This window comes from Trachypithecus francoisi, unplaced genomic scaffold (genome assembly GCF_009764315.1).
Source record: "Trachypithecus francoisi isolate TF-2019V2 unplaced genomic scaffold, Tfra_2.0 Lachesis_group7, whole genome shotgun sequence".
In the NCBI taxonomy this organism is placed as follows: Eukaryota; Metazoa; Chordata; class Mammalia; order Primates; family Cercopithecidae; genus Trachypithecus; species Trachypithecus francoisi.
In genome coordinates, this window is record NW_022681472.1 from 12,573,762 (window position 1) to 12,592,648 (window position 18,887).

Sequence of the window (18,887 nt, forward strand, 5' to 3'; positions counted from 1 at the left end):
CCCCCTGCAGAGAGCCTATGAATGGATGTGCAGTCAGGGAGGTTTCACATCACCAAGATTCCTGTCCCAGAAAAGCAGATGTTCATAGTTCTGGGAATGGAATGTGACCCTTGTGGAGAGCCTATAAACGGATGCATGAGGGGCGCCTGTCCATATGGATAAGATAGGGCTATAAACACCCTCATCTTGCCATGGCTCTTCTAGGCCTCTTTAGGGTTAAGGCATACTCCCTTCTGAGAATTTCTGGTCTAACCGGTTGTCCAGCTTCACATCCTGTTTCTATGGATTGTTTGTAACCAGCTCTTGCTGCAACTGTTACTGCTGATTAATATCTTGCTAATCATAGGTTATGGAAAGACTGTGTTTCTGTTTTAAGGCTCTGTTAGAAATTACTGATGCACACACTATATTGTAAATTCTTATCTCTGTATACTGTACTTCTGCATACAGATGTTATGTTAAAGAATTACTTCATCCCCATGTGACCATCTCACCTCATAATCAAATGACCCTAAATCCCTTACTAACCTACCCCCATCCTCACTAAACTTAATAATAAATGCTGGCATATCCAGTGCATTGTTGGCACCGCAGGATGAGAAGGCAGTGACCCTCCAGACCCAGCTTTCACTATCTTGTGTGTGTCTATTATTTCTCGACCTGCTGATCCACCTGGGAACAAAGAGAGAGCCCTGTTGCATTGTGGGTTGCTGGCCAGATCCCACAATAGAGTCACAATAAAATGTGCCCTCCACTACACAGCTGTAACTTACATGTTTTCAAACTTAATATGGAATGACTGTGGTTTCCCCTGAAAGAAGCATTATTGATCTCTGCACAGGAGAAACAAGGTAGGTGCTGAGGGAAGGGCTTTGAAACTGAGAGGCGAGCCTGGCTCCTGCACCAGCCTGGCTGGAGATCTTGAGTGTGGTTTTCTGAACACAGCATGGGGCTGTGACTGGGCATCCCTAAGAAGAGTGGTCAGCATGCCTTGCCCCATCACCAGGGGGCTGGATGTTGTGGGTCCAGCTGAGGCAGAGAGAAGCTGGGAAGATAAGACAGGCCAACTCCTGGCCTGGCAGCTGAGGCCTGCAGGTTGTCTGGCCATGAGTTTGGGGCACCATGTCTGGTGGGAGGGCCACCTTTCCTAACAGAGACACCCTGTGGCAGTGGCCACTGCAACAGACCCTCAGATGAGGTGCTGTGACTAGGACTTGACCCTTTGGACTTGGAAAGCATCCACTGGGCTGGGGGGTTCTTGGAGTCAGTGAGAAGATTCCCTTGAGAGAGTTGATGTAATCCCAAAAACTAGAGAATGTGGCCTCATTTTATGCTCCAAGTAGCTGACATTGGAATTGGGTTATAAATGCATTTGTGCCTTCCTGAACAAAGCAGTTTTTGCTACCCAGGTCTGTGTATGTGCATGTGTATGTGTGTGTGTGTGTGTCTGAAGGCCCACTGGCCCAGATGAGTGTCGCATGGCCACGTCCTTAAAGCATATTTCAGCAGGGTAAGCTTGTTCCTCAAGGCCATGTGGGGTAGTGCAGTAACTGACTGGTCCTATACAGCCTGGAGAGCACTGAAGGAGAAATAGCTGTTGGGGGGTCTCTTATTTCAGGTCTACTTTCTTCAGGCTGTGTCTTGTTGCCATTGGGTTAGGGGAAGTTGCTGGGCAAATGTGAGCAGGAGGTGCACCTGCTAAATACTGACATGACCACACGTGAGTGCCATGGCTTCTCTGGGCATATGGAGGCCCTAAGCACACCCAACCTGAGGGCCCAGGTGCATCCTGAGAGTTGAGGACAGATGTGGCAGGGGTAGAGTGTCAGGCCTGTTTTAATCAGAGAAGTGACTGCCTGCTGCAGTCGCAGCTAAGCTCCTTAAAAATCATGCAAGCTACTTGCTTGGCCTTCTGACTCAGGATTGAAATAAACGCTGCAATCCTACTACAAACCAGTTCATGTCCTGACTGTGCTGGAACGTTCCTCATCTTTGCTGGCTGTAATTGTTAAAGATGCAGTGCAGAGGGAGGCTTGTTCTTTCTATTTAAAGGAGAAACAGGTGTCAGGATTGGAGGTGAGCCCACCTGAGGCAGGTGCCTTTAGGTCGCCTGGGTGTCCTGCATCCCTCCTCTTGCAGCCTTTGCCTCTGGATGTGCGGCCTTGAGCCTGATCCCTGGAGTTTACCCCCATGTTTGGCGAGGGGATCCCAAGACCTACAGCATCAGAGGACAGATGGCGGGCCAGCCAGGGCCTGGGATGTGGAAGCTCCCTCCTCCATTTTCAGGCTCTGTGTCTTGGGGCAAGTCATCAACTTCTCTGATCCTTATTCTCCATCCCTGTCAAATATGGATTCATGATGCCTGCACTTTGTCCCTGTGAGCCTGTTGTGAGGTGCCCTGTGTGTGTGTGGAAGGGCTTCGTACACAGCAGGCTGTATAGCTGGTGTGGGTCACCAGGCTCAGCAATGAGTGCATAGCCCGGAGGGTGGGGCGGCTGCTAGGAGCTGCTGCCACGTGGCCTTGCAGAGCCCTTTCTGGTGCCACCACTGACGTCCACATCAGGGAATGAGTCAAGGCTCTGCCTGCAATGTCACCACCTTAAAAGTTCCCCTTCCCCAAACCATGTCCAGAGTCCTCAAGGGATGTGATATATTCAGTTCTGCTATATGGCTTGACTTAAAACATGAGTTTTCTCCAACACAATTGCTAGATAAGGGAACAAAGGTCTGGACATGACATGAGTTTCAAAGTTCACATTTGCTCTGCACAATTTTGTCCTCAGAAATACCAAGTTAATACAGAGAACAGAGCCTGGCCAACCTGAGCCTAGGAATACACAAGGACACATGCACACCCTAGGGATACACAGCCCCACCAGTGCACACACCCTAGGGACACACAGCCCCACCAGTGCACACACCCTAGGGACACACAGCCCCACCAGTGCACACACCCTAGGGACACACAGCCCCACCAGTGCACACACCCTAGGGACACACAGCCCCACCAGTGCACACACCCTAGGGATACACAGCCCCACCAGTGCACACACCCTAGGATACACAGCCCCACCAGTGCACACACCCTAGGGATACACAGCCCCACCAGTGCACACACCCTAGGGATACACAGCCCCACCAGTGCACACACCCTAGGGATACACAGCCCCACCAGTGCACACACCCTAGGGATACACAGCCCCACCAGTGCACACACCCTAGGATACACAGCCCCACCAGTGCACACACCCTAGGGATACACAGCCCCACCAGTGCACACACCCTAGGGATACACAGCCCCACCAGTGCACACACCCTAGGGATACACAGCCCCACCAGTGCACACACCCTAGGGATACACAGCCCCACCAGTGCACACACCCTAGGGATACACAGCCCCACCAGTGCACACACCCTAGGGATACACAACCACACTTCTGCATACACCCCAGGGATACACACCATACCTGTGCACACACCCTAGGGATACACAACCCCACCAGCAAACATACCCGGGGGATACACAACCCCACTTCTGCACACATCCTAAAAATACAAAACTCCACTTGTGCAAACGCCCGAGGGATACACAAACCCACTTGTGCACACACCCAAGGAATACACAACCACATCCGTGCACACATCCTGTGAATACATACTGCACCCACACAAATCCTAGCATCGTCTGTCCCTCCATTCACCGGGCATGTTAGGAGTTACATCCACTAACCTCTGGGGCTAGAATGTTCCTCCTAATTCCAGATTACCCAGTTTACAACCCCAATGCCCACTTTCTCAAACAAGCCTCGTCTTTTTAAAGGAAAATACCATCTTTATTTTAGTATTTGCATATTTCTTAAACATTTAACATGTAAAACTGTGCTATCATTTTTATTAGGTTGTAATCTTTTTAAAAAAACATGTTGCTGATGAAGCCCCTAACTCTATTTCTCTCATAGCCCTGAGTCTTGTCTCATGATTTTGCAGAACACAATGATTTTTAGGGATGTCTGTGTTGCAGCATAGCAGAAATATTTGAATTCACGGTCTGGTCCTGGGTCTCTGCTGTGGCCTGAGCTGTGGGTAAGGATGCCCAGGTGTCAGGGGCATCCCTTAGGGAGCACTAGCTGTGCAAACCTTTGTGCACATACCTGTTGCTTCCTGATGCATTTCTCTGGGGAAGCATTGGCAGTTGACTGACACCAAGTGCAGATGCTCTTCTGATTTAGGCTGGTTCATTCACAGAATCTTCACAACAATCCTAGAAGGTTGGCACTAATAATATCTTCATTTTACAGATGAGAAAACCAAGTCACAAACAAGTTGGGAAACTTGCCCGAGGTCACATAACCAGGCATCGGAGGGTCCAGGCTTTGAGCTGCCCTCCCTGACTGTGCTGCCTCCCTCTGTACCTGGATGGGCAGGCTATTTCTGCAAAGGACCAAAGAGTATTTTTAGCTTTATGGGCCATGTGGTCTCTACTGCAGCTGTCCTTGTAGCACAAAAGCAGCTATAGGCCCTGCACAAATGCATGGACAAGGCTGTGTGAGAACACAGTTTTGTTTATGGACACCAAACTTTGAATACCTTATCATGTTTATGCATCACGGAATGCTATTCTCTGGGGTTTTTGTTCCAACAATTAAAAGATCATAAAAACCATTCTTGCTTATGTACCATACAAAAATAGGTGGTAGACTGGATTTGGTCTGTGGGTCATAGTTTTCCCACACAGATCCTTGCTTTAGTGTGCGAGAATTGGTCAAAAGGTCCCAGCATTTCAATGGCTCTTGAAGTGTTCTGGAAATGAAACCACCAGGCTTGTACACATTTATATTGTTAGCAGGATTTTAGTGTTCTAGTTTCACCACAATTTTATGTTAATTATTTTTTAGTGTTTGTTAATGCATCAGTTATGAAATACAGCCTTTCCCTCTTTGTTTTATTGGGCTGACATATGTGCAGATTCATAAAGTCAAATAGTCACTACACGTCTAATAACAACAGCCATCTCTGCCTTATACCTTTGCACCTGAATCCCACTCTTCAGAGGTAAGCATTTTAACCTCTTTTACTTGTGCTTGTATTCCCTTCCCTGCCTATGTTTCTTTATTTCCTTCTTTTTAGACAAGATCTTGCTCTGTCACCTAGGCTGGAGTGCAATGGCACAATCATGGCTCACTGCAGCATCAAACTCCCAGGCTCAAGTGGTCCTCCTACTTCAGCCTCCTGAGTAGCTGGGACCACAGATGTGTGCCACCATGCCCAGTTACTTAAAAAATAATTAGATATGAGATCTCACTATATTGCCCAGATTGGTCTCAAACTTATGTTTATTTTATAACTTATGTTTATTTATTGTTATGTTTATTTTATTATATGTGCAATTCAGTGACATTAATTATATTCACAATGTACAACCATCATCACATCTGCTTCCAAAACTTTTCTATCACTCCATACAGAAACTCTGTACCCACTAAGCAACAACTCTCATTCCCCTCACCTCCCCAACTCTGGTAACTTATGGCCTGCTTCTCATCTCTGTGAACCCTGCCTATTCTAGGTACCTCATGGAGGTGGAATCCTGCAGTATTTGCCCTTTTGTCCCTGTCTTATTTGACTTAGCATCATGTTTTAAAAGTTCATGTGTGTTGTTGCATGTGTCAGGTTTCATTCCTTTTTGTAGCTGAGTGCTACTCCAATGTATGGATGTGCCACACTACATGTATCCATTCATCGGTTGATAGACCAGCCCAGTGTCAATGGCGGAGGCAACGCCATGGGAGTATGAACTCCCCAGGGTGTGGGGCTCACTGGGAGCTATCCTGGGGGATGGCCAGGATGGCTATGTGTTCAAAGCCAGTCTTCACTAGAATTCAACCTTCACAAGGTCAAGCTCCCAGTCTGCATTTTTACACCACTTCCCAGCTCACGCCCAGACACACAGCAGATGTGCAGAGGAGTGTGAAAGAGGCAGTCGACTCACTGGGGAGCTTCAGAGGGAGATGGCCCAGATTGCTGGGTCCTACGAATCTCCTGGAAAGAAATAACAGCAGAAAGAACTGGGTAAGTTTGACTAGAGTGACAGTTTGACTTTTGGGACAAGGTGGCTATGTGATTAAAGTCAGAATAGCATAAATGTAGAGATGGAGGGGACCCCAGAGACCACACAGTCAAATCCTTGTTATGTTTCAGGTAAAGGGGGTCACCCGTTTCCTGGGGTGGCTGTAACAAACTGCCATTCACTGGGTGGCTTAAAACACTTGCAATATGTTCCCTCACATCTCTACCGGCCGGAAGCCTGAGATCACAGCAATGGCAGGGTGGGTTTCTTCCGCAGGCCATGAGCGATAACATAGTCCAGGCCTCTCTCCTGGCTTCTGGTGGTTTGCTGGCCATCTTCAATGTTCTTTGGCCTCCGGAAACGTTATTCCAGTCTCTGCCTCCATTGCCACGTGGTGTGTCTCTCTCTCTCTATTTTTTTTTTTTTTTAAGATAGGGCCTCACTCTGTTGCCCAGGCAAGAGTGCAATGGCATGATCATAGCTCACTGCAGCCTCCACCTTCCACACTCAAGTGATCCTTTCACCTCGATTCCCAAGTAGCTGGGACTACAGGCATGCACCACCACACCCAGAAAATTTTTGTACTTTTTATAGAGATGGGGTTTTGCCATGTTGGCCAGATTGGTCTCAAACTCCTGGACTCAAGCAATCCTCCCACCTCAGCCGCCCAAAGAGCTGGGATTATAGGCATGAGCCACCGCACTCAGCCTCTTTGTCTCTTCTCATAAGGACACCAGAAATATTAGATTAAGTACCCACATAGCTCCAGTATGACCTCATCTTGATTTAACTAGTTACATCGGCAACAACCCCATACTTTCAAAATAAGCTTGATTCTGAGGTACTGGGGGTAGGATTTCTTTTTTTTTTTTTTTTTTTTTTTGAGACGGAGTCTCGCTCTGTTGCCCGGGCTGGAGTGCAGTGGCCGGATCTCAGCTCACTGCACACTCCGCCTTCCGAGTTTACGCCATTCTCCTGCCTCAGCCTCCCGAGTAGCTGGGACTACAGACGCCCGCCACCTCGCCCGGCTAGCTTTTTGTATTTTTTTTAGTAGAGACGGGGTTTCACCATGTTAGCCAGGATGGTCTCGATCTCCTGACCTCGTGATCCGCCCGTCTCGGCCTCCCAAAGTGCTGGGATTACAGGGGGGGTAGGATTTCAACTTATTTTTGGGGGGAAAATGCAGTTCAAGCCATAAGAGAGAGAGAATATGCTCTGTTTAAATCTCACAGCTAATTCATGGATCTTTGGAAGACCAAGGGCTCATTTCTGTCTGCCTCTGTTTCTAACTAATATCAAGTTATCTTTCTTACTCATGAAATTCTAGGAGCATCTGGCTTGTCTGCCGTTCTTGTGTACCTGTTATTCAGAAAAACAAGGTTTACATGGCAGATGGAAAGAAAAATCAGGCCGGGCGCGGTGGCTCACGTCTGTAATCCCAGCACTTTGGGAGGCTGAGGCGGGCGGATCATACAGTCAGGAGTTTGAGACCAACCTGGCCAACACGGTGAAACCCCATTTCTACTAGAAACTCAAAAATTAGCCAGGCATCATGGTGCATGCCTGTAATCCCAGCTACTCATGAGGCTGAGGCAGGAGAATTGCTTGAACACAGGAGGTGGAGGTTGCAGTGAGCCGAGATTGTGCCACTGCATTCCAGCCTGGGTAACAGGGTGAGACTCCATCTCAAAAAAAAAAAAAAGAAAAAAAAAAAGAGAAAGAAAGATCAGCTGGTTGTCAGTGTAGTGTGTTGTTTTCTGCGAGACAGCCACAGGTGTTACAAACGGGAGAAAACAGTTGCATAAGAAAAATGCAGGTCTGACACCCTGGCCAAAGAGCCCTCCACCTTTAAGTAGACATTTGCACTTCTCAGTGCCCAGGGGAGCATTAATGGACCTGTGTATCACTGCAGCTGAACCTCGGCAAGGGAGATTGGGTTTCTCAGGCAGAGAAGGTGGCTGCAGTGTAAGCCAAGAGATTGCACATCTCCAAAATCGGAAATGCTGAAGGATGCTGGATCAGCAGGCCCCGAGAGATACATGTCCACCTGGAAGGTGGCTGGATGTGGGGTCAGGGCAAGCTCACAGCTTGGTCAGGAGAGTTTGCTTCTTGTTGGAGCCAGAGAGCAGAATTGCTCGGATACATCTACTCTGCACTAGGCATTTGTGTGACAGGGATAAGGGGCAGGATGACTCCAGGGATGTGTGACTTGTGCAGTCACAGCCACATAGGTCTCCATATGTGGAAGGGCCCTGAGCTCGCTTTGATGCTCTGCTGTCATAATCTTCATGATATTTGAACAAAGGGCCTGCATTTTTATTTTGTACTTGGTCCTGCAAATTACGTAGTAGGTCCCGACAAGGCATCTGTCTCACCTTGTTGTCCTCATCACCTGATTATTTGTGAGGCGATTTGTGCCTCAGACAGCCTTAAGCCCGTGCTCTGAGGTCTTAGAGAATCCACCACCAGAGAAAGAAGGCATGAGGCTGGAGGTCATGACCCCTTAAGCTTGAATTTCAGTGTTGTCAGTGACTATAGTAGCTACACGATCTTGGGCAGGGCATTTAGCCTCTCTGGGCCTCAGGTTCTTTACCTGAAAGTGGACATGCTATTAACTGTCCTGCCTACTTCAAAGAATTGCTATGAGAGTTACTCCTTTAGAGAAAGGACTGAACTTCTTTCTTTCGTACCTGTGTGAAATTCAGCCCAGCACCAATGCGAGAATAAACTGATACTTGTTGATTTTTAACAGTGCATACTTGTTGATTATTTGAAACATGAAATAATGGGGGAAACCTCTTAGGCAAAGCCTCAGAAATGATAGATAGGTACTAGGTTCTCCATAGCGCACTGATGTCTTGTGCAAACTTGCCATCTGGACTCTGCTGCTCTGAGGTTTTGTGCAAGAGGGAGACAGAGCCTGCTATCTTTGGGATGTGCCCTTGAGTATCTCCCTCTGTGGGTGCGTGGAGTGCTGAGATGACACAGGCACTCGCCCCTTGTCAGCCAAGTTTTAACTATCCAGCTCTTCTCTTTGGGTGATGCCATGTTTGTCATCGCAACAACTAACTTTTTGGTGCAAGCCATGTAGAAGAGTTCATTTAATTCTCACCACAACCCTATTATTACCCCCCAATTTTACAGATGCGAGTTTGTCTTAGGTGACCTGTCCCCATCTCACAGCTGAGAGGTGGCAGAGTCAGACTGGAACTCAGGTCCGTCTGGCACCACAGTCTCAGTCCTGTCCCCTGTGCTGGACATGCCTTATGTGCAGCGTGCTCCCTGAGGTGGGCTCTCCGTGGGTTTTCACTACAGGTCACTCAGCAAGATTGCTTAAGATGGCCAGTTTTGTGTTTTAGCCTCCCACACTTCTCAAGGCTTCCTAAAGTGAGCTGTGCTAGAGAGACTGCAGGTAGCTGTGCAATCTCCTTAGAGAGTCTAGGAAGCTTCATCATTTGCTTATTTATTTGGGACACAGCTTGATTGAGATATAATTCACAAGCCATACAATTAACTAATTTAAAACGTACAGTTTAATGCTTCCTACTATATTTGGACTTGTGCAACTATTACCACAGTTTTATCTTTTTAATTTAATTTAATTTTATTTTATTTTATTTATTTTGAGACAGAGTCTCACTCTGTCGCCCAAGCTGGAGTGCAGTGGTGTGATCCCGGCTCACTGCAACCTCCACTTCCTGGGTTCAAGCAATTCTCGTGCCTTAGTCTCCTGAATACCTGGGATTACAGACGCATGCCAACACACCTGGCGAATATTTGTATTTTTAGTAGAGATGGGTTTTTGCCATATTGGTTAGGCTGGCCTCGAATTCCTGACCTCAAGTGATCCACCCATCTCGGGCATCCAAAGTGCTGGGATTACAGGTGTGAGCTGCTGCGCCCCGACCACAATTCATTTTAGAACATTTTCATCGCCCCAAAAGAAACCTCATACCCTCTAGCAATCCCACTCCATTCTGTCATTGTGCAATCATTAATCTACTTTTTATCTGTATGGATTTGCCAATTCAGGATCCTTCATATAAATGAGTCATAAAATGCGGGGCCTTTTGTATCTGGCTTCTTTTAGTTGGCAAAAAGTTTTAAGGTATATCTGTGTCACAGTATGCATCAGCACTTCTTTTTTAAGGCTGAATTATATTCCATTGCATGGATAGGCCACATTTTGTTGAGCCATTCATCAGTTGATGGACATGAGTTGTTTCTACCTTGGGGCTATCATGAATCATGATACTATGAACTTTTGTGTACAGGTTTTTGTGTGGACGTGTGTTTTCAATTATTCATTTTTATATGATTGTTTTCTAGAAGCCAAATATGGTGATAGAGACTCTCATGGAGGACATTGAGTAAACCAGAAACCTGCTTGGGCTTACGTTTCTTGTCTGTAAATTGGGTCTGGGAAGAGCAGCGCAGAGTGCGTGCGTGTGTGTGCATGCACTTGTGTGTGTGTGCATGTGTGTGTGCAGGTGTGTTTGTGTGTGTGCATGTGTGTGTGTGCACATGTGTGTGTGTGTGTGCAGAGGAGAGGTGTATATCTTTCCGTATGCCTGGCTAGGTGAGGGCGAAGAGAGGATGCTAGTCAGAAGAATAGCTGGTGAGGCACTCATGACAGAAGGTAACTCTTGGAGGAAAGAGTGATAAATTGTTGGCCCCTCCTCCTCCTCTCCTGCTCCTTTTTGCTGAGCTAGCAAAAGAAACAGGAGAGGAGGATTTAAAGCAATTTAAGCTCAGGCCTCAGCTTGGCCCAGGGTGACTTAGTAAGTGAATGTGGAATCACCCATCCATGGGTCAGCCAGCAGGGACAGTCTTCCTATTGCTCCATGGCCCGATTCCAGCAGTAGGCCTCAATACCCCCTGAATCTATAGAGTGCAACGTTGCTGCCTTAGACCTCATATGGAGACCCAGGACTATGTAACCATTCCATCTTTCACTGTCCGCCATGTTTCAGGATTACAGACATCTCTGGCTCTTGTAGGAGTGATCCCAGTTTGGCCAAAATCATTTGGATTCTTCAAATGCAGCTTGGCATGATGGAAGGAAGAAAGCTATAAGATGGGATAGACATGATTCAAGCCCTGGACTAGTCATTTATTAGGTGCATGACCTTCAGCAGCCCCTTACCCTCTGTATTAGTCCATTCTCACACTGCTATGAATAAATACCTGAGATTGGGTAATTTATAAAGAAAAGAGGTTTAATTGGTTATCAGATCTGCAGACTGTACAGGAGGCATGGCAGTGTCGGCTTCAGGGGAGACCTCAGGGAGCTTACAGTCATGATGGCAGGCAAAGAAGGAGCCAGCAGTTCACATGGCCGGAGCAGGAGGAAGAAAGAGAGGAGGGAGGTGCTACACACTTTTAAACAACCAGATCTCAGCATAATCACTCACCATCATGAGAACAGTACTAAAGGGAGGGTGCTAAACCACTCATGAAGGATCCACCCCCATGATCCAATCACCTCCCACCAGGCTTGATATGGTTTGGATTTGTGTCTCTAAATTTCATTTCGAATTGTGATCCCCAGTGTTGGAGGACGGGGCGTGGTGGGAGGTCACTGATTCATGGGGGCAGATTTCCCTCTTGCTGTTCTCATGATAGTGAATTATCATGCGATCTGATTGTTTAAAAGTATGTGGCACTTCCCCTTCTCTCTCTTTCTCCTCTGGCGATGTAAGATGTTCCTGCTTCCCCTTCATCTTTTGCCATAATTTAAGTTTTCCAAGGCCTCCCCAGCCATGCTTTCTGCACAGCCTGTGGAACTCTGAGTCAATTAAACCTCTTTTCTTTATAAATTGCCCAATCTCAGGTAGTTTTTTATAACAGTACGAGAATAAACTAATACAGAAAATTGGTACCTAGGAGTGGGGCATTGCTATGACGATATCTGAAAATGTGGAAGCAACTTTGGAACTGTGTAATGGGCAGAAGTTGAAACAGTTCGGAGGCCTCAGAAGAAGACAGGAAGATGAGAGAAAATTTGGAACTTCCTAGAAACTTGTAATATTGTCATGACCAAAGTGCCAACAATAATATGCACAATGATGCCCAGGCTGAGGAGGTCTCAGATGAAAATGAGGAACTTATTGGGAAGTGGAGCTAAGGTCACTTTTGTTATGCATGAGTAAAGAGATAATCTGAAACTGGAACTTATATTTAAAAGGAAAGCAGAGTGTGAATGTTTGAAAAATTTGCAGCCCCACCATGTGGTAGAAAAGAAAAGCCCAGCTGCATCAATGTCCCTACAAAGGACGCAAACTCATCCTTTTTTATGGCTGCATAGTATTCCATTGTGTATATGTGCCACATTTTCTTAATCCAGTCTGTCACAGATGGACATTTGGGTTGATTCCAAGTCTTTGCTATTGTGAATAGTGCCGCAATAAACATACGTGTGCATGTGTCTTTATAGCAGCATGATTTATAATCCTTTGGGTATATACCCAGTAGTGGGATGGCTGGGTCATATGGTACATCTAGTTCTAGATCCTTGAGGAATCGCCATACTGTTTTCCATAATGGTTGAACTAGTTTACAATCCCACCAACAGTGTAAAAGTGTTCCTATTTCTCCACATCCTCTCCAGCACATGTTGTTTCCTGACTTTTTAATGATTGCCATTCTGGAAACCATCATTCTTAGCAAACTATCACAAGAACAGAAATCCAAACACCGCATGTTCTCACTCATAGGTGGGAACTGAACAATGACATCACTTGGATTCGGGAAGGGGAACATCACACATCGGGGCCTATCATGGGGAGGGTGGGGGGGAGGGATTGCATTGGGAGTTATACCTGATATAAATGACGAATTGATGGGTGCTGACGAGTTGATGGGTGCAGCACACCAACATGGCACAAGTATACATATGTAACAAACCTGCACGTTATGCACATGCACCTTAGAACTTAAAGTATAATAAAAAAATAAATAAATACAAATAAAAAAATAAAAAAAAAAGAAAAGAAAAACCCATTTTCTCTGGAGTAATTCAAGCTGGCTGCAGAAATCTACATGAGTAAAGAGGAGCCAAATGTTGATAGCCAAGTTAATGGGGAAAATGCCCCAAAGGCATTTCACTTCGAGGCAGCCGTTCCTATTGCAGATCTGGAGGCCTAGGAAAGTGAAATGGTTTTGGGGGCCAGGCCCAGGGTCCCACTGCTCTGTGCAGCCTTGGGACTTGGTGCTCTGCATCATGGCTGCTCCAGCTCCAGCCATGGCTAAAAAGCCCAAGGTACAGCTCAGCCTGTCACTTCAGAGGGTATAAGCCATAAGCCTCGGCAGCTTTCATGTAGTGTTAAGCCTGTGGGTGTCCTAAGTGTAAGAGTTGAGGCTTGGGAGCCTCTGCCCAGATTTCAGAGGGTATATGAAAACAGCTATATATCCAGGAAGAACTCCGCTACATGGGCAGAACCCTCGTGGAGAACCTCTCCTAGGGCAATGGGGAGGGGAAATTTGGGGTTGGAGCCCACACACAGAAACCCCACTGGGGCACTGCCTAGTAAAACTGTGAGAAGACGGCCACCATCCTCCAGACCCCAGAATTGTAGATCCACCAGCAACTTGCACCATGCACCTGGAAAAGATGCAGACACTAAACACCAGGCCTTGAGAGCAGCTGCAAGGGCTGTACTCTATAGAGCCACAGGACCAGAGCTGCCCAAGACCTTTGGAGCCCACCCCTTGCATCAGTGTGGCCTGGATGTGAGATATAGAGTCAAAGGAAATTATTTTGGAGCTTTAAGATGTAATGACTGCCCTGCTGGGTTTTGAACTTGCATGGGGCCTGTAGCCCCTTTATTTTGGCCAATTTTACCCTTTTGGAATGAGAGTATTTAGCCAATGCCTGTACCCCCATTGTAGCTTGGAAGTAACTAACTGGTTTTGAGATTACAGGCTCATAGGCAGAAGGAACTTTCCTTGCCTCAGATGAGACTTTGAACTTGGACTTTTGAGTTAATGCTGGGATGAGTTAAGACTTTGGGGGACTGTTGGGAAGGCATGATTATATTTTCAAATGTGAGAAGGGCATGAGATTTGGTAGGGGCCAGAGGTGGAATGATATGGTTTGGATTTGAGTCCCCGCCCAAATCTCATGTCAAATTGTAAGCCCATGTGTCAGTGGAGGGACCTGGTGGGAGGCGATTGGATCATGGGGGCAGATTTCCCCCTTCCTATTTTCGTTATAGTGAGTGTGTTGTCATGAGATCTGGTTGTTTTAAAGTGTGTAGTACCTCCCCCTGCTCCCTCTTCCTCCTTCTCTGGCTATGTAAGACCTGCCTGCTTCCCCTGCCCCTGTAAGTCTCCTGAGGCCTCCCTAGCCATGCTTCAGGTACAGCCTGTGGAACTGTGAGTCAATTAAGCCTTTTTTTCATTATAAATTACCCAGTATCAGGCAGTTCTTTATAGCAATATGAGAACGGATTAATACAAGGCCCCACCTCCAACACTCATGATTATAATTCAACATGAGATTTGGGTGCGGGACACAAATCCAGACTATATCACCCTCTCTAAGCCTAATTGTTTTTGTCAAATAAGGATAATGATTCTTACTTGGTGGGGTTGTTGAGTGCACTAGAGGACGAGCACTAAGTGCTGTAGGGTTGACAGTCAATGAATGGTCACTGGTTATGTAGAAACATGCTGAGTAACCTGCTTAAGACACATCTGACTCTCTTCAGTCAGTCTCACCTGACTCATGGAGAGAAGGCAGAAAATGAGGAGGCTTATTCTGCTGTTCAATGAATGCATCTCTTCCATAAATGATCCTTCTGCTACATCTCCATAAACTTGTGGATTTCCAGGGGACTCTGAATTTTAACTTGATGAGTTTTAGTAAGTTTTATTGTATGTCTGAGCCACAGTCACTTCTTTACAAATATTTATCCACAACATACTAATCTATTTTCTAGGCCTGCCTCTCTGATTGGGTGTTGAGAATGAAAAGTATTTGATAGGTGTATATGAGGCAAACACTCTTCATAGACATATCTGAGATTGGCTCAACGGTCTACAGATGTGAATTTTATTTTTGATGTTGCTGCTGCTGTTTCACTGTGTAAACTTAGGAAAGTCACACAACCTTTGATTCATAGTTTCCTTTCATTGGTAAAATAAGAGAGATAAATTAAGTGATTTTAAGACCCCTCACTAGCCCTAACACTCTAAAAGAATGCACTATGACATACAGGAACAAGATGTCCTCTTGCTGCACATGTACACATCTGTGTTCCTCCCACAGAGGGTGGGGATACACATGGCTTTCTCTACACATAGTATGAGATGTCATGGTCAACACTAGCAGAGGCGAGAGGCATTTTATTCAGAACTGGGCTAAGTGTGGAACAAGGTCACAGGGTTGGGAAATCTTTTTTCCTTCATATTGAGCAGAGTATAAGTGGCTATGTTACTTCATTTGTTTTTAATTTTTATTAAGGAAATTTTGAACGTACACAAAGGTGGAGAGAACAGTACAATGAATGTCAAATACTCACTACCCAACTTGAACAGTTATTAACATTTTTCCAACTTGTCTCTTGTCCATCCTGTCTTCCATCTATCCTCCTCTTCCAACACACTTTATTTTTATTCCGTTTTATTTTACTTTATTTTATTTTATGGCAAATCTCAGGCACTTTATTAGTTCACCTGTAATTCAGGAGTTATCTCCAATAAATGTACATTGCATAATATGTCTGTTATATAATATATTCTTTATATAACAAAATAAACCCAGTATGAATACATTATATAATGTTACATGTATTACATAACTCTAATATCATTATCACATCTAACAAATTTAATGGTATCATTTATCTGTAGTCCATATTAAGACTTCATTGGGGGCATTTTTAAAACTGTCCAAATTGTAAAGAATTGGTTGGCCTATCAAATCATTCACTCACTCATTCATTCATTCATTCATCTATTCAACTGTCACTATGACATCCTTAATGTGGCCAGTTCTCATAGGAGACCTATTGTTGCAAAGGGCAGACAAACAAATTCACAAATGAAAAACAGTGGGAAACATGCAGAGTAGTTTGGTACGAGGTGTGACTATGTCACAAAGAAGGTCACAACCAATTCTGCAGGAGGTGGGAGGGTAATTGAGTAGTTCATACATGATAAGGATCTTGGGCTGAATTTTGAAGGCTGACCACGTGTTGGCAGTAGACTATAGAGGAAGAAGGATGCACCACAGAGAAAGCATGGGAAACATGTCAGCACTTCGTGCCAAGAAATATCATCAGGAAATATCTCCTTAACTAATATGAGTGCCAGGTGCTCTTCTGGGGCAGTGAACAAAATAGACAAAAATCCCTAACCTGGTTGAGCTTATATTCTTGTGGGGGAGGACTAACATTAATAAATGAATACATATAGCATGTCAAAAATAAGGGCTATACAAAAGAAAAACACAACAACAACAAAAAAAGGGAAACGTGATTAGGAGTGCTAGGGCTGAGGTGGTTCACAAGTCAACATAGGATAGTTGTCACAGTAAGGTGGTAGGAAATGGCCAAATGCTCACAGTTCCCTCTTTTCTTCTTTTGCACACAAGAAGATCATGTTGCTCAGCCTTTTCTATCGTTAGGTTTGAACAATCTGACTGGGTTCTGGCCAATAGAAAATAGTTGGAAGTGATGCATGCCACTTCCAGACCTGGTCATCATGCCCTGAGTGGCCATCCATGTTCTTTCTCCTTCCACCATGACCTTGGCAGTCGTGTGCTGGAAATGAGATGAAACAGCCCATATCCTTGAGTCACCAATTAAAAACTACATTTAAAAATCCTGAGTGTGAAACTAATATACATACTGAAGTTGCTGTCTACTCTCCTACCAATACCCTGTCCACTCTATGAACCACTTTCTATCTTTTCTTCTATTATGTGTGTGTGTTTAAGGAGTTAGTGTCTTTAATATATAAAGAGCTCATAAAAATCAACTAGAAAAATATTAACTCTGCAAGAAAAAATGAGTAAGGGAATTACAAAGTAAAGCTACTTATAGAAGTAAATAAATTTTAAATAGATTATAAAATCTATTTATGTTCTACAGTTTCAAGTGAATAGAATCATAGAAGCCAAAAATAAGCATATAGAAAAATTAAGACTTCATTATGATTAAAAAGCTACTCCCAATACCCTTTATTTTGCAATCTGGCTATGTCTTTTTTTTTTCTTTCTTTTTTTTTTTTTTTGAGACGGAGTCTTTGTTGCCCAGGCTGGAGTGCAGTGGCGTGATCTCGGCTCACTGCAAGCTCCACCTCCTGGGTTCACGCCATTCTCCTGCCTCAGCCTCCCGAGTAGCTGGGACTACAGGTGCCTGCCACCACACTTGGCTAATTTTTTGTATTTTTAGTAGAGGGGATGTTTCACTGTGTTAGCCAGGATGGTCTCGATCTCCTAACCTCGTGATTCACCTGCCTTGGCCTCCCAAAGTGCCGGGATTACAGGTATGAGCCACCGCGCTTGGCCCAATCTGGCTCTGTCTTTAAAATTAATATGTGCCGTGTTGCTGAGCACATGGTGAAATGGTTTTTACACACCGCTGACTAAAGCATACATTGGTACAACGTTTCTGGAAGACAATTTAGCAATATTTTCTATTTTTTCAGAGGCTTAAAAATGTTTCTCCCAGGTGCAGTGGCTCATGCTTGTAATCCTAGGGCTTTGGGAGGCCACAGTGTGAGGATCATTGAACGTGGGAATTTGAGATCAGTTTGGACAACATGATCATCTCCGTCTCTTCAAAGAAAAAAAATTAGCCAGGGATGGCAGCCTGCACCTGTAGTCCCAACTACTCAGGAGGCTGAGATAGGAGGATCACTTGAGCCCAGGAATTTGAGGTTGCAGTGAGCTATGCTCATGCTACTGCACTCCAGACTGGGCAACAGAGCAAGGCCTTATTTCAACAAGCAAACAAACAACAATAACAAACTGTTTCTGCTTTGACCTCATTGATAACACTTTCAGGAATTTAAATCAGCAGAGGTGCATTCAACAACCTATGCATATAACAAAAGATTTTCAAAACTTTCTTAAGAACTGAAAATATCTTTATTCATTTTTGCAGTGGGCATATGTTACTTTTATAATTAATCACTCATTAAAAGTCTTTAAAAGACTCTTTTCTTTTTTTTTTCTATGTGCTGCATAGCTTCTTCTCAGATCCAGGAAAAGAGCTGTCCAGAATAATGAGGACAGACTGAGGAAAGACAAGCCACAGCTTTTCCTCTCTGCCAGCTCTCATGGGCCAGGAAGATGATCCCAGGACACCCACCTCCACAAGATCAACACCCGCTCCATCCTTCATCAACAATTCAGTACCTGATTAACAAATCTGTACCCCAGGAGGTTATGCCAAGCCCAACTTCTTCCAGAGACCACAACAATAAGTTCAAGCCACTGCTAATGTCATTTATAAGTTGTGGGATTAAAACAGAGAAGCACTCAATTAATTAAAATTAGCCCTTTACTGAAACTATAAGCATCTTGCTTCCTAAGATTCTAGACCAAATAAGTGACTGCCAATTTTACTCTTATAGAATGAAAGAGTTTGCCATTTTTAATGCAATGAATTTTTTTCACTCTGGAATAAGATTAATTCAAAATGGTCTTAGCCTAAAAATATTCTCTTTATTCGCAAAGAAGAAAACACCTCTTATTACCTGTGTTACACTTGTCAAGTTACACTAGCAATCTGAGTCTTAGTTTCTATATTTGTAAAATGGAAAAAAATAATGTTTCCCCCACGTGGCTATTGTGAAGATAAAATAAGAC

General features: G+C 44.9%; 1 long non-coding RNA gene across 1 annotated transcript; it reads left to right on the forward strand.

Moving 5' to 3' along the window:
- The first annotated feature begins 757 nt into the window (after positions 1–757).
- Positions 758–18,588, forward strand: LOC117079387. Its single transcript, XR_004435414.1, has 2 exons — positions 758–851; positions 18,265–18,588. It is a non-coding gene; the product is annotated as an uncharacterized LOC117079387 (long non-coding RNA).
- Positions 18,589–18,887: the final 299 nt, after the last annotated feature.